The sequence below is a fragment of the Jaculus jaculus genome, chromosome 2, assembly GCF_020740685.1.
Source record: "Jaculus jaculus isolate mJacJac1 chromosome 2, mJacJac1.mat.Y.cur, whole genome shotgun sequence".
In the NCBI taxonomy this organism is placed as follows: domain Eukaryota; kingdom Metazoa; phylum Chordata; class Mammalia; order Rodentia; family Dipodidae; genus Jaculus; species Jaculus jaculus.
The window spans coordinates 19042663-19057502 of record NC_059103.1 but is presented as its reverse complement, the minus strand read 5'-3'; the positions used below and the strand labels follow the sequence as shown (position 1 = coordinate 19057502).

Here is a 14840-nt window from a genome sequence, read left to right as displayed (position 1 = left end):
CGCTTGCCTGTGAAGCCTAAGGACCCCGGTTCAAGGCTCGATTCCTCAGGACCCATGTTAGCCAGATGTACAAGAGGGCGCACGCATCTGGAGTTCATTTGCAGTGGCTGGAGGCCCTGGCACACCCATTCTCTCTCTCTCTCTCCCCCTCTTTCTCTGTCTTTCTCAAATAAATAAATAAAAATAAAAATAAATTAAAAAAAATTTTTAAGTAAAAAAAAAAAAAAGGAGGGAAGAGGAAGAGAGGCTCTTTTAGTGTCAGGACATAAGTGTATTTCCAAGGCAGGGTCTCACTCCAGCCCAAGCTGATCTGGAGCTCACTCTGTAGTCCAGGCTGGCCTTGAACTCATGGAGATCCTTCTACCTCAGTCTCCTGAGTGTTGGGATTATAGGTGTCCTCCACCATGCTTGGCCACACAGATATTTTATTTTATTTTTTGAAAACTGCAAATAAAGTTTAATTTCAGAATCCAAGTTCACCATTTATAAATACACTATAGTCCACTCAAATTTAGACTAGATTAAATCTAGATACAGTATCTCAACAAAAGGACAGCTTTTCTAAAAGTCCATATGCAAATGAGTGATTTGTCTCATCCAGAATGTTTAAATTGATTTGAAAGGAGAAAATGAAGACCTTTTTTTAGATGTTAAAGCAAAAACTTTGGAGGCATATTGTGAAAGGAATCTGACAACTGCTATTTCATTCTGATGTCTTTGGGATTCTATAGTACCCCAGTGATGGCTGAATCTTCCCTGTCATAGAAAAACATCTAAACGCCTAAGCTTTTCTCATGGCTGCAGTAAAACAAGCTATTTCCTCAAAGAACCTTGGTCTTATCAAATTGGGGGTCAGTGCACATATCTTAAGAGATAGCTTTATAGCGCAGAGGCACTAAATCAGAGGCATGGAGATTTGATCAACAAGCCATCTGCTGTAAATGTGTTGTGTTATGCAATGACTAACATAAGTATGGATTTATAACTTGGATCCAATTTCAAGGAGCACATGATAAATGGGTTATCTCTGAGTTAACTGACAGTCTAAAACCTGAATGCAATCACGTGGAATGAGAAAGTTCTTGTGACCAATTAACCACTGACATTCCATGATATGTTTGTGTTCAGTTCTGCTCTCCAATGACTGGTTTCTGCCATTAGTAATCAGCTTTCAGAACAGTCTCTCAACATACTTTAAAGTCTGCAGTTAAAAACTGCTCAGTCAGGTGCTCGCTTCGGCAGCACATATACTAAAATTGGAACAATACAGAGAAGATTAGCATGGCCCCTGCGCAAGGATGACACGCAAATTCGTGAAGTGTTCCATATTTTTTTAAACACTGAAGAGATATGATTGGCCCTTTGTAAATTCAATTAAAAAATACTCAAGTTGTAGGTACTATCACAAAGTATACCAGATATAAAAATTCACTACTAAAAATTACTAAAAAACAAAATATCAAGTTTTTGTCATTTTACTCCAAATATACCTTTTAAAATAAAGGTGGATATGTTAATATACAGTCAACTTTTACCATGGGTTCATGGATACAAATTTGCAAACTCAGTCAACTGATTAAATATATTGGGAAAATGCTTCTATAATGAACATACGGAGATTTTTATGTACCAGTTTGTTCCCTAAACAATGAAGTAGTAACAACTATTTGTATAATAGTTTGTATTATGTAGTACAAATAATCTAGAGAGCATTTAATATACACATGTAGTTAGATAATGTGTATGCTTTATACAAATATACTACTGGCACATATAAGGGACTTGAGCATCCTCAAACTTTACTGATCTGTGGAAGTACTGGAATGCATCACCTACAAATCCCAAAGAATGACTACATTAGTGAAGATATTAGTGAAGACTCAGTTCGAAGACCATATTCATAAAGTACAATTTTTGAGGTCATGTTTTCTCTAAAGTTAAATGGTAATTAGAATAAATTCTTTACAGTCGAAAAAAAAAAAAACTGCTCAGTCAGGATGGCTTAACCTTTATTTCCTATTTACAGGTTTCATCTGACAGTCACAAAAGCCGTTTTGTTGCAATTAAAGCAACATTTAACTAAAATACAGCACCTGATTTGTGGCTTTTACACAACTGAATAAAAAAGCTACACATAAAATTGTTTACATCTTCTCTCCATTCTAGGAAAACAAATTACACCCCTAACTTTTAAAAACCTTTACAGTTAGGAATTAAACCTGATCACCCTATTTCATAACTGACAAGACAGGCTGTTTCTAGTGGACTTCTAAAACACGCCACGATACCTGGCCAGAAGGAGTAAGGCACATGTGGGCATATATGAGAGCTGGCAAGTGGCCCCGATGCCTGATCTGGTGTCCTCCATGGCCCTGCCAGGCAAGTCAGCCCTGGCACAACAGTGAGCACTTGTGGCCTGTCGTGTGCTAGTACTGAAAGTATATCAAGGGAAGATTAAATTTCAAGAAAATCAGCTTTTCAAAATGCTCCGTGGTGAGCCTGGGCTGGAAGCTGCCAGCTTCTGTGGGTGTGCTGAAGAGCTTTTCTGAGGGGACTGTACTTGGGGGGCAGCCCAAAAACCTGACTGCCAAGGTAGAAAGCCCCGGCCAGGAGGACCGCTTCAGGTTCCAGTAGGTAAGCGGGTCACAGCTGTGCTCCAGCACCTCTTCCTCCAGATACGCGAGCACCATGTCTTCAGGCAGCTTCTCTCTCTGACTTCTTCTCTTCACTGGTGCCACAAGTGACCACAGGCTCTCCTCCGCACTAGAGTCTTTCGATGGGGACCCTGAGTCACAGCCACTGGAGGTGGCCACGTCCTCTGAGGTAGAATTCAGTATTTCTAGCTCCCTGATTAAGTCTTGCCTGTACTGCTCCACCTCCTCCTCTGTGAACAGGGAGGCTTTGTAGCGAGGGTCCAGCAGTGTGGCAAAGATGTACCTGGGGTCATGGAGGGTGGCGGACAGGCGGCTTGCCATGGCTTCCTTCAGTGACTTCAGCATGGTGTCAATGCCCATTGTCTCTCCAAAGAGCATCTCGACTTTCCTGCTGAGAATGTGGATCATGGGGATAACCTGGCTCAGAGTGGACATGTGGGTGCTCATCTCCCGACTTGCAGTGTCAAAGGGTCTCAGCACATGACATACAGACTGCATGACCTCCCACTGGTCACAACTGATCAGTTCTCTGAAGTTACACTCAATGGACACCTCATTAACTGCCCTCTTTTGCTCGATGAGCCATTCAAGCATGTGGAATGATGTGCTCCACTTGGACGGCACGTCCTGGATCAGAGGGTGCTGTGGCAGCTCATACTCCTTCTGCAGCTCAGCAAGCTTCTCTCTGGCTCTGGGTGACCGATGGACCCGCTCGCACAGCTTCCGAGCAATGCTCAGTAAGTTCTGCACCATCCTCTGGCTCTTGAGGGCCTCGCTCACGATCAGGTCCACCGTGTGGCTGAAGCACTGCACACTTGAGCGTTCCCCCTCACTCAGTGTCTCACCTATGCTTGGGTTGTCAGTGACTGTGATGCCGACCTGAAAGCCAATGGAGGTCACCCAGGCTTCCCACCAGCCCTCCAGCTGCTTCTGAATGCTGTTGCCGCTATAGTCACAGTCAATCTGTGATACGTCTAAAAGTGCTGAACAATGGTGGTCCTCACAATGCAGTCGGACAGAGGATGCAAAGGTGACCCAGTGAGCTGTGAGGGTTAGGTACTCACGGGTCTGGCTACTCATCCATATTCCAGAGGTGAAATGGACCACACCACTCTCAGCTTCCTTCAGATGTGACATAATTATTTGTTTCACATTGTCATACATACCTAGAGAAGAAGGAAGGGGAGGGTAAAGAGTACTGAGGTTTCAAGTATTCTAGCAGCCTGTTAAGCCAATATTGTCTACAAAAGAGTATGACTGAAGGTCAAGTGCAATCATTTCATCTATGAGACTTGTGATTTTTTTGGCAACGGGGTGAGAGTCATAGAACTTTTCCTTGGTGTCACAGAAAGAGGAAGCTCCTGATGTCTCCATGCTTGGTGGCCCACGGATGCCCAGAGAGCATGGCGCTGTGGCCTCTGAGACGTCAGTCTTGAGCACATGGCTGTGGAACCACTGTAGATGTCTCAGGAGGCAGCTGGTGCCCAGATTGGTGGATTTCTTGCTGCGGCTGATGGTCCGGCCGCAGTGCAAACACACTACCTTAGTGAAGTCTGCAGAGCAGATAGAAAAGTGGATCCATAGCTTTGAGGTCTTCTTGCTATTAGCAGGGAACATGCCTTGATGTTTTTTTTCTGACTACTGCTGGCAAGTCAGTTAATTTGGAGGAACTTTCTGCAGAAGCCAAAGTGGCATATGGAGAATTTGCCAAACTTGTACCAAGAAAGCCCTTCTGGCTCCCAACAACCTCAGGGTGGCGTCTGTACAGATGCCACATCAAACAGCTGGTGCCCACATCTCCCTTCTTCCCCCGACTGAGGACACAGTTACAGTACTGACACACTGCCTTCATACTGTCCATGGGGGCCAGAGCAAGGTGGTGCCACACTTCTGACTTCAGTCTTTTCATGACCTTTTTGTTCTGCTGGAAAACAGTGCCTGATTCAAACCTTGGACTTGCCATGTTTCCCGGCTGCTTCTCTGGAGAGGGTACCACAGAGACCTCACCTGGATCATCGGAAGATGACAACATGGACATATTTTCCTGGGACATGATGTCTCCAGGATTTGAATGTGACGGTATGTCACTGCCCTGCCTGTCTGGGGATGAGGAAGCAGAAGGAAACTCTTTGGCTGGCTTCCCTGGAGACGATGATACAGAATTCGGATCCCCCTCTGGCGGCAGCAGGGCAGGCAGCAGAGTTGGGGGTGTGGGGTACAAGGGTGGGATACCCATGCTGCCTCCATTCTCCTGGAGCACAACGGAACAGTGCGCTCTCCACATGTGTCTGATGAGGCAGCTTGTGCCCAGGTCCTTCCCATTCTTCCCTCTGCTGAACTCGTTCATGCAGTGCACACAGACAGCTTTGGAGCTGTCAAGTGGTGACAGATAGAAGTGCTTCCAGACAGCTGACCTCCTCCTTGACCCAGATGTGCTCTTGGGAAGGGGAAGGTTCCTCTCTGTCATACTCTCTGCAGTGTCATCATAATGGATCATGGAAAGGTGGGGGGACAAGCTCGCCAGGGCCTCTTCTCTGCTAGACTTCTCGCTGACAGACATGTCTGAGGACACCTCTTCAGAAGAGACCACAGACTCTTCCATTATCTGGTCAGGGGATGGGATCTTAGGAGCCATTTTTTGTACAAGTCTGATGGGTGAGAGTGCGGTACTGAGGTCCCCTACACCTGCAGGCTGTGGTGGAAGCAGCAGCGAGGGGGCAGGAAAGGAAGACCCTGCTGACATACTTCCATCTTCTTGAATGAGCTTGGCGGGATGGGCCTGCCTCACGTGTCTCATGAGGCAGCTTGTACTTAATTTTAAGTCCTTTTCATTTTTGCCCCTACTGAACTCCTTCATGCAGTATGTTCATATTGCTTTAGTGCTGTCTTGGGGTGAGATGAAGAAATGCTTCCAAGCAGGAGATTTCTTCCTGGAGCTTATATGTCGGCTGGAAAGAAGGCTCTGAGTCACAGCTTCCATGGCTACGTTGTACAGTGTGCTGCTAAACTGGGAGAAAAGCGATCCATAGTCATCCTCACTCTCAGCAGGTAAGTATTTCCCAGGGGCCTGACAGGGACAGCTTGCCACCCTGATTTCTGCCTGCTCATCACCACTGTCTGTCTGTCTCATGTCCTCCGGCTCACTCTTAAAATCCACTCTTTCCAAACCGTGAGTAGGGATTTGGACATCTTCCTTCTCTATTTTGAAATTTACTTTGTCTGAACTAAAATCACTGTCCCCTTTGGGACAAGCTTCCTGCTTATCCTCCATGGCCAACCATAACTATCCTGGCTGCTTCATCATCCCGACATTTCAGGTTAATAAAATTGCCCCAAATGCTCACTGGTGCCCCAGATGCAGATTCCTTTACTTTTTCATAATAATTCCATCTTTGAGGTGTTTCTATTCATATGGCTGGTCATGAATGTACTGGAAACAAAGTGTGCCATGCACATGGGCACCCTGTGTCACAGGGCACAGAGTTTTCTCTTCAGTGGTGCTCCTACTCAACGCTTCTCAGTGTGGACACCTGTGTGGGGAGCAAAGATTTGCTTCTGGTCTCAGACAGGAGAGCCACCATGCTGACAGCCCACACATGATCCTTCTGCACTTGCTGGGGCGTCGGCTCGGCGCAGCGCGGGCCCGCGGGCTGCGGACAATGTGGCAGGCACGCCCATTCACACAGATATTTTTAAAAAATACGTTATTTGAGAGAGAGAATGAGAATGGGCACACCAGGGCCTCCTGCTTCTGCAAATGTACTCTAGATCCATGCATCGCTTTGTGCATCTGGCTTTACATGGGTACTGACGAATCAAATCCAGGTTGTCAGACTTTGCAAGCAAGCACATTTAACTGCTGAGCCATCTCTTCAGCCCAGACCACAGATACTTTGAGATAGATCTTTGTTGTAGGGTTCTTCTGTGCCTTGAAGGACGTTCACCAGCCTCCCTTGCTTTTTACTCATTAATACTTAACACCCTGCCCCTCCCCAGTTGACAACTAAAAATGGGTCCAAGACTGATAGAGAGGAGGAGGGGATATGATGGAGACTGCAGTTGTGAAAGGGAAAGTGAGGGGGGAGGGAATTATCATGGTTTATTGTCTATAATTATGGAAATTGTCAATAATAATAATAATAAACGGGCCAGATGTGGTGGTGCACACCTTTAATCTCAGCACTTGAGAGGCAGAGGTAGGAGGATTGCCATTAGTTCAAGGCCACCCTGAGACTTCATAGTGAATTCCAGGGCTGGAGCAAGACCCTACCGCAAAAAATCAAAATCAAAATCAAAATCAAAATCAAAACCAAAAAAAAAAAAGTCCAGATATTTTCCATTGCCAAACTTCTGGGGGGAATGGTTAACTGAGCATCACCCCAGACTAAGAATCACTATCCTAACCCTCTGGCTACTCATAGGGTGCAGACCACAGACCCATAGTATAGATATCATCTGGGAATTTGTTAGGTGTGTAAATCATTAAGCCTCACCGTAGGCCTGTATTTAAGTTTGCCTAGTTCTAGCATATTGTAATATTTTATTCATTTATTTGAGAGAGAAACAGAGAGAGAGAGAATGGGGCTGGGGAAATGGCTTAGCAGTTATGGCACTTGCCTGCAAAGCCTAAGGACTCATGTTCGACTCTCTAGTTTCCACATAAGTCAGATGCACAGTGACATGAGTGTGCAAGGTCACACATGTGCACAAGGGGGCATATGTGTCTAGAGTTTGACTGTAGTGGCTGGAGGCCCTGGCCTACCAATTCTCTCACACACACATTTAAAAAAGGCAGTTTGAAGCTGGGTGTGGTGACGTATGCCTTTAATCCCAGTATTTGGGAGGCAGAGGTAGGAAGATCACCATGAGTTCTAGACCATGCTGAGACTACATAGTGAATTCCAGGTCAGCCTGAGCTAGAGTGAGACCCTACCTAGAAGAAAAAAAAAAAAGGCAGTCTGAACCAGGTGTGGCGGCACACTATACACCTTTAATTCTAGTACTTGGGAAGCAAAGGTGGGAGGATTGCCATGAATTTGAGGCTACTCTGAGACTACATAGTGAATTCCAAGTCAACCTGGGCTAGAATGAAACCCTACCTCAAAAACAAAAAAACAAACAAAAAAAAAAGATAGTCTGGGGGCTAGAGAAATGGTGTAGTGGTTAAGAAGCTTGTATGCGAAGCCTAAGGACCCAGGTTCAATTCTCTAGGTCCCACATAAACGAGATGCACGTGGTGGCACGTGTGTCTGGAGTTCATTTGCAGTGGCTAAAGGCCCTGGCGTGCCCATTCTCACTCTCTCTCTCCTTCTCTGTCCCTAATAAATAAATAAAATCTTTAAAAAATAAATCAGAAAAAAATTGAAAAAGGCAGTCTGTTGGGCTTGCCTCAAAAAAAGAAAAAAGAGCCAGGCATGGTAGCGCATGCCTTTAATCCCAGCACTTGGGAGGCAGAGGTAGGAGGATCGCCGTAAGTTCAAGGCCACCCTCTGACTACATATAGAATTCCAGGTCAGCCTGAGCTAAAGTGAGACTCTACCTGGGGGGGGGGGGAAGGTGGGGGGAGTAGCTAGAGAGATGGCTTAGCGGTTAAGGCATTTGCCTGCAAAGTCAAAGGATCCCGGGTCGATTCTCCAGCACCCACATAAGCAGATGCACAGGGGCACATGTGTCTGAAGTTCATTTGCAGTGGCTGAAGGCCCTGGAGCACCCATTCTCTCTCTCTTTCTCTCTCTCTCCTTCCCTTACTCCCTCTCTCCCTTCTACTTTTTCTCTCTCAAATAAATTTTAAAAAAATTTTAAAAAAGGAAGGAAAGAGAGAGAGAATGGGCATACCAGGGCCTTCACTGCAAACGAACTCTAGGCACATGAGCCACCTTGTTCATCTGGCATTAAACATCGGTACTAGGGGATTGAACTTGGGTCCTGAAGCTTTTCAGGAAAGCGTCTTAACTGCTGTAGCTCTAGTAGCTTAACAAGATGTGGCGGATATGACTATTAAAGTGAGAGAGAGTCACTAGTCTAGCACACCCTGTGGTCCCTAATGTATTTGGTGCCCCAAGTGAACTGACATTATTTTGCTTGAGATAGGATCTCATGATGTAACCCAGGCTGGACTGGAACTTCCCATGTAGTACAGGCTGGCCTCAAACCCAAGATCCTTTCGTCTTAGCCTCCTGAGCGCAAGATAACAGGTGGGCCATGTTACAGTTTGTCCGTGTCTGGACAAACTAACAGGTTTTTTCAAGACAGGGTTTCACTGTGTGGCATGGCTGCCTGAAACTTGCTATGTAGACTCGGCTGTCCTTGAACATGAGATGACACTACTACCTCTGTATCCCAAGTGCCGGGATTGCACCGTGCCAAACTGAATTATATTAAGTTAAAGAATTGATTTGTTTATGTATGTATTTGAGATGGTCTCACTATGGTTCCCTGGCTGGCTTGAAACTCACTATGTAGACCAGGCTGCCTCAGAGTTGTGACAATTCTCATGCCTCTTTCTCCTAAATGCTAAGATTACAGATAGGTGCCACCATGCCTGGCCAAACTGACTTTATTTTAATATTACAGCAACAACAAAAAAAGAGGACTAGAGAGATGGCTCAGTGGTTAAAGTGGCTTTCTTACAATGCATGATGGCCAGAGTTTGATTCCCCAGTATTCACGTAAAGCCAGATATACAAAGTGGTATATACATCTGGAGTTCATCTGCTGTGGCAAGAAGCCCTGGAGTGACCATACTCACTGTCCGCCTCTTTCTGTCTCTCTCTGTGTCTGTCTGTCACTCTCTAAAAGAAAGGAAGGAAGGAAGGAAGGAAGGAAGGGAGGGAGGGAGGGAGGGAGGGAGGGAGGGAGGGAGGGAGGGAAAAAAGAAAATTTAAAAACAACAAAGAATCAAGGAATTCTGGCAGCCAGGCATGGTGGCACACATCTTTGATCCCAGCAGTTGGGAGACAGATGTAGAAGGATTGCTGTGAGTTTGAAGCCAGCCTGGGACTACAGAGTGAGTTTTAAGTCAGCCTGGGTTAGAGTGAGACCCTACCTTAAAAAAAAAAAAAAAAAAGCTGGGTGTGGTGGCACACGCCTTTAATCCCAGCACTTGGGAGGCAAAGGTAGGAGGATTGCTATGAGTTCGAGGCCACCCTGAGACTCCACAGTGAATTCCAGGTCAGCCTGGGCTAGAGTGAGAGCCTACCTTGAAAAAACAAAAACAACAACAACAAAATCATAATAATAAGAGGGCTGGGGAGATGACTCAAGATGGATTAAAGGTGCTTGTTTTCAAAGCCTGCTGGCCTGTGTTCAATTCCCCAGCCACCCATGTAATGCCAGATGAGCATTTCTTTACAGCAATCCTGGCACACACCCCACATATACAAATTAATTTTAAAAACACACTCAAAATGGTAGGACTAGAGCTTGGGTTCCCATTAGAGTCCCTTAATCAAACAGTACTATGTTCTTAGCTGCCACATACGAAATCAATTTTTTAAATTGCCACGTCTTTTGTGATACAGTTTTGGATAGGAAGTGAGCTCTGGCCATATTTCAGAAGCGCAGGGGAAATGGGGTCACAGCTGGAATACAGAAACAGATCTTTGTGGCCTCCAAACCTAGCAGTGTGGTCTCTCTGAAAGATGCTGGTGGCTGGAGTCCCCTCTCTTGCTTGGAGGACCCAGGAAGTGACTGTTTCTGTCATCACACCCCGTTTTGTACACACTCGTGCTGAAAACTTGGCCTTCAAACCCAAGCACAGCTTTCCCTCCAAGCTTGCCCAACTCCTCTGTGTCCTCCACCAAGCAGGGCTGGAAAAAGGCGAGGGCAGGGTTTCTTGGAAAGCACCCTGGCCCGCATGACCAATAATGATGAAAATGTGTCTTGGTGAGGTTATTCCCCAGCAGAGAGCACATTCTGAAGCTGTGCTAACTGGACTGTTCAGAAATTCTAAAGTCCCTGCCTTTAGTCCTCGAAATCTGGATTCTTTTGGTCTCAGGGAATACGACATCATTGTCTAGAACACTCTGCAGGTTCCATAAAAATCTGTCATGCAGCCAGGCGTGGTGGTGCACGCCTTTAATCCCAGCTCTCGGGAGGCAGAGGTAGGAGGATCGCCATGAGTTCGAGGCCATCCTGAGACTCCATAGTGAATTCCAGATCAGCCTGGGCTAGAGTGAGACCCTACCTCAAAAAAAGAAGAAAAAAAGAGGAGGGAAGAAAGGAAGGAAGGGAGAAAGGGAGGAAGGGAGGAAGGGAGGAAGGGAGGAAGGGAGGAAGGGAGGAAGGGAGGAAGGGAGGGAGGAGTAAGATAAGACTCAATGAGGAAAAGTAGCAGGTACAGGGGCCTCTGCAACTTGGAAGAGGTGAAGAAGACTCCTTGCCCCCCACCCAGCTCCACCCCACCCATAACCTTCCAGGTGAGCATGGCCCTGGGGACACCTTGCCTTTAGAATTCGGACCTACGGAACTGTCAGAGAATAAACTTCTGTTGAAAGTCATTTGTTATGGCACCCCAGGAACGTATGAACTCTTCGGTCAAGCAGTAACTCATGGCCCAGTTTGTCCAGGGCTCTGGGTTTAACCTGCACTTCCATCCCATATACCACTTTGTGTCTGTGCATGTATGACATGCGTGCAAAGGCCAGAGGCGACCCTCAGGTGTTTCCCTGCATCTCCCTTCCACCTTGTTTCATTTGCTAGAGTCTCTCACTGAATCTGGAGCTCGCTGTTTTTCAATTAGACGGGCTGATCAGTGATCTCTAATGATTCTCCTGCCTCTACCCCACTAAGCACAGCGTGCTTGGCCATGCCTGGCTTTTTTTTTTTTTTCTCAAAACATTTTTAGTTTCTTGGAAGAGAAAGAGGCAGATATAGACAGAGAATGGGCATGTGGCCTCCAGCCACTGTAAACGAAGTCCAGACACATGTGCTACCTGGGCATCTGGCTTACATGAGTTCTGGGGAGTCAAACCTGGGTCCTTTGGCTTTGCAGGCAAACACCTTAACTGCTAAGCCATCTCTCCAGCCCCATGCATGGCTTTTTATGTGGGTGAAAATCAAACTTGAGTTCTCATGAACCCTAAGCAAGTGCTCTTTCCCTGGAGCCATCTCCCCAGCCTGTGTTTTTTTGTTTTTTTTGTTTTTTTCTTTTTAAAAACTATTGTTGGGTTGGAGAGATAGCTTAGCGATTAAGGCACTTGTCTCCAAAGCCAAAGGACCCAGGTTCAATTCCCCATAACCCACATAAGCCAGATGCACAAGGGGCCACACGCATTTGGAGTTTCTTTGCAGTGGCTGGAGGCCTTGGCGCACCCATTCTCTCTCTCTCTCTCTCTCTCTGCTTATTTCTCTCTTTCAAATAAATAAATAAAATATTTTTAAAAATATTGTTATTTATTATTTATTTGAAAGGAGAGAAAGAGGCACACCAGGGCCTCCTGCTACTGTAACCAAACTCCAGATGCATGTGCCACTGTGTGCATCTGGCTTCTCATGAGCACTGAGAAATTGAACTCAGGCCTTCAGGTCTTGTAAGCAAGCACCCTTAACTACTGAGCCATCTCTCCAGCCCCATGTTTTTTTGTTTTGAAGCAGGGTCTCACTGTAGCCCAGGCTGACCTGGAACTTTCTCTGTATCCCACACTAGCTTCTGTCTCCTGAGTGCTGGGTTCATAGGTGTCTGCCACCATGCCCAGGTCCATATTCCACTGACAGTCAGCCCAGGATTGTGTAAAACAGGATTGCAAATATTTTCAGGGAGCAGAGAGAACAGGCAAGAGGACCATGAAGGAGACTGGTTGAGAGGACCAGGCCAAACTCAGAAGCTTCCAACTCTGCACATTGGTGAGGCTCAGAATATTCTGGAAATAATGCTGTGCTTCCGTAGGGTTATTTCCCTCCAGGATTCATCAGGGACCACTGGGGAGTGAGGAGAGAAACATCAATCATTTTGCTTCCTGAAAACTGGCCCTTCTCCAGGGCATGATCCTGGCAGGGCAGCCTCGTTGGGGTGTCTGAATGTGCATGTTGGGTACTGGAGGGAAGTGGGGTGCCTGATGCCCCCTGCCTCAGCCACCCACGCTCAGTGTACAAACTGCCTGGTGGTTCTTGACACAGATTTCCGCTCTGGTTACTTTTCCTTCCTTGCCCATCCTGGCAATGCGATCACCAGCGCTCTTGGCCTGGGCCCTGGCCAGCTCCGCTTTCCTTGAATGACTGGCAAGCCTCACTGGTCCCGGCAGTCAGGCTCAGCAGACAGGGACAGAATATTTCCACAGACTTCAAGGATCTCCCAACGGATCACTTATTCATCTTAACGGGAACAAAGGGGCAACTTTACAATGGAGAAACTTAGATTCTGCCATCACCAAAGCATGAATATATCACAATGAAAAAAAAAATCAAGAAACAAAAAACAACTGACTTCATGTGCCTCCTGCTATAATGGACTGAGGAGTATCACAAGAGGAACCTCCACAAAGCAAGAGGGGAAATATGGTCCATAGTAAATAAGACTAATATAATGTATAGACTTCAGGGAAGAAATGGCTATAAAAGATGTATTAGGAGACAAATAATATCATTTGTTAGAAAATAGAATCAAGTTGATGATAGATTCCTTTTTTTTTCCCCTCGAGGTAGGGTCTCACTCTAGCCCAGGCTGACCTGGGATTCAATATAAAGTCTCAGGGTGGCCTCAAACTCATGGCGATCCTCCTACTTCTGCCTCCTGAGTGCTGGGATTAAAGGTGTGCGCCACCACGCCTGGCTCTAGATTCCTTTTCAGCTACAAACTAATCCAGAATTCACAATCTTGTCTTGGCTTCCTAAATGCTGAGATTGCAGGCATGTGCGACTGTACCCAGCTGAAGTTTCTATCATTTCATTCATGATCACAGGTGAAAGCATGGTATCAGCAGAGCCTGAACATCATTTCTGCCACAGCAGGTAGAAAAAAACAACAGAGAGTGAACTGAACTCCAGCAAAGGGGAGGGGATATAACACCCCTACGGCTACTCCCAGAAACACATCTCCTCCAGCAAAGCACCCAGAACACATGAGTTTATAGGGGACATTTTATTAAAGCCACCACACAATCTGTCTATATCAGCTGCCAATCATCTGTACTGAACAGATTTGACAAATATTAACAATTGGTGAGCCAGGAGCTGGATCCTTGGTGAAGAGTAACATGTATTAAAACTAATTTCAGTCTCTGTTTCTGGCTTTTTTTGTTGGTGGTGGTTTTTTAAAAAAAAACTTTTTTGTTCATTTTTATTTATTTATTTGAGGATGACAGAGAAAGAAAGAGGCAGGTAGAGAGAGAGAGAGAGGAAATGGGTGGCCAGGGCTTCCAGCCACTGCAAACAAACTCCAGACACATGTGCCCCCTTGTGCATCTGGCTAACGTGGGTCCTGGAGAATCCAGCCTTGAACTGGAGTCCCTAGGCTTCACAGGCAAGTACTTAACCGCTAAGCCATGTCTCTAGCCCTGTTGTTTGTGGGTTTTTTTTAAATTTATTTTTGTTCATTTTTATTTATTTATTGGAGAGTGAGAGAGAGAAAGAGGCAGATAGAGAGAGAGAGAGAGAGAGAACGGGCACGCCAGGGCCTCCAGCCACTGCAAACCGAACTCCAGATGTGTGCACCCCCTTGTGCATCTGGCTAACATGGGTCCTGGAGAATTGAGCCTCGAACCAGGGTCCTTAGGCTTCACAGGCAAGCGCTTAACCGCTAAGCCATCTCTCCAGCCCCCTGTTGTTTGTTTTTAAAAGGTAGGGTCTTCTTCTATCTAGCCCAGGCTGAGCTGGAATTCACTATGTAGTCGTCTCCTGCTGGCCTCAAATTCAAACAGTGATCCTTCTACTTCTACCTCCTGAGTGCTGAGATTAAAGGCATGTGCCACATCCAGCTTCACAGGTTCCTTTTTTTAATTTTTATTTATTTATTTGAGGGAGAGACAGAGAGAATGGGCATGCCAGGGCCTCCTGCCACTGCAAACAAACTCCAGATACATGTACCACCTTGTGCATCTGGCTTACATGGATCCTAGGGAATCAAACCTGGGTCCATAGGCTTTGTAGGCAAGTGCCTTAACTGCTAAGCCATCTCAAAGCCCTCATGCTTTTTTTTAAATTTAATTTATTTATTTGAGAGAAAGAGGGAGGGAGAGAGGGGAAGAGGTA

General features: G+C 46.0%; 1 non-coding gene and 1 pseudogene across 1 annotated transcript; one reads left to right on the top strand and one right to left on the bottom strand.

Annotated features, from left to right (window-relative positions):
* Positions 1 to 1226: 1226 nt before the first annotated feature.
* On the top strand, positions 1227 to 1333 carry LOC123458919. The gene has a single exon (XR_006635855.1). It is a non-coding gene; the product is annotated as a U6 spliceosomal RNA (small nuclear RNA).
* A 1078-nt stretch (positions 1334 to 2411) lies between these two features.
* LOC101594121 lies at positions 2412 to 5925 on the bottom strand (annotated as a pseudogene).
* Positions 5926 to 14840: the final 8915 nt, after the last annotated feature.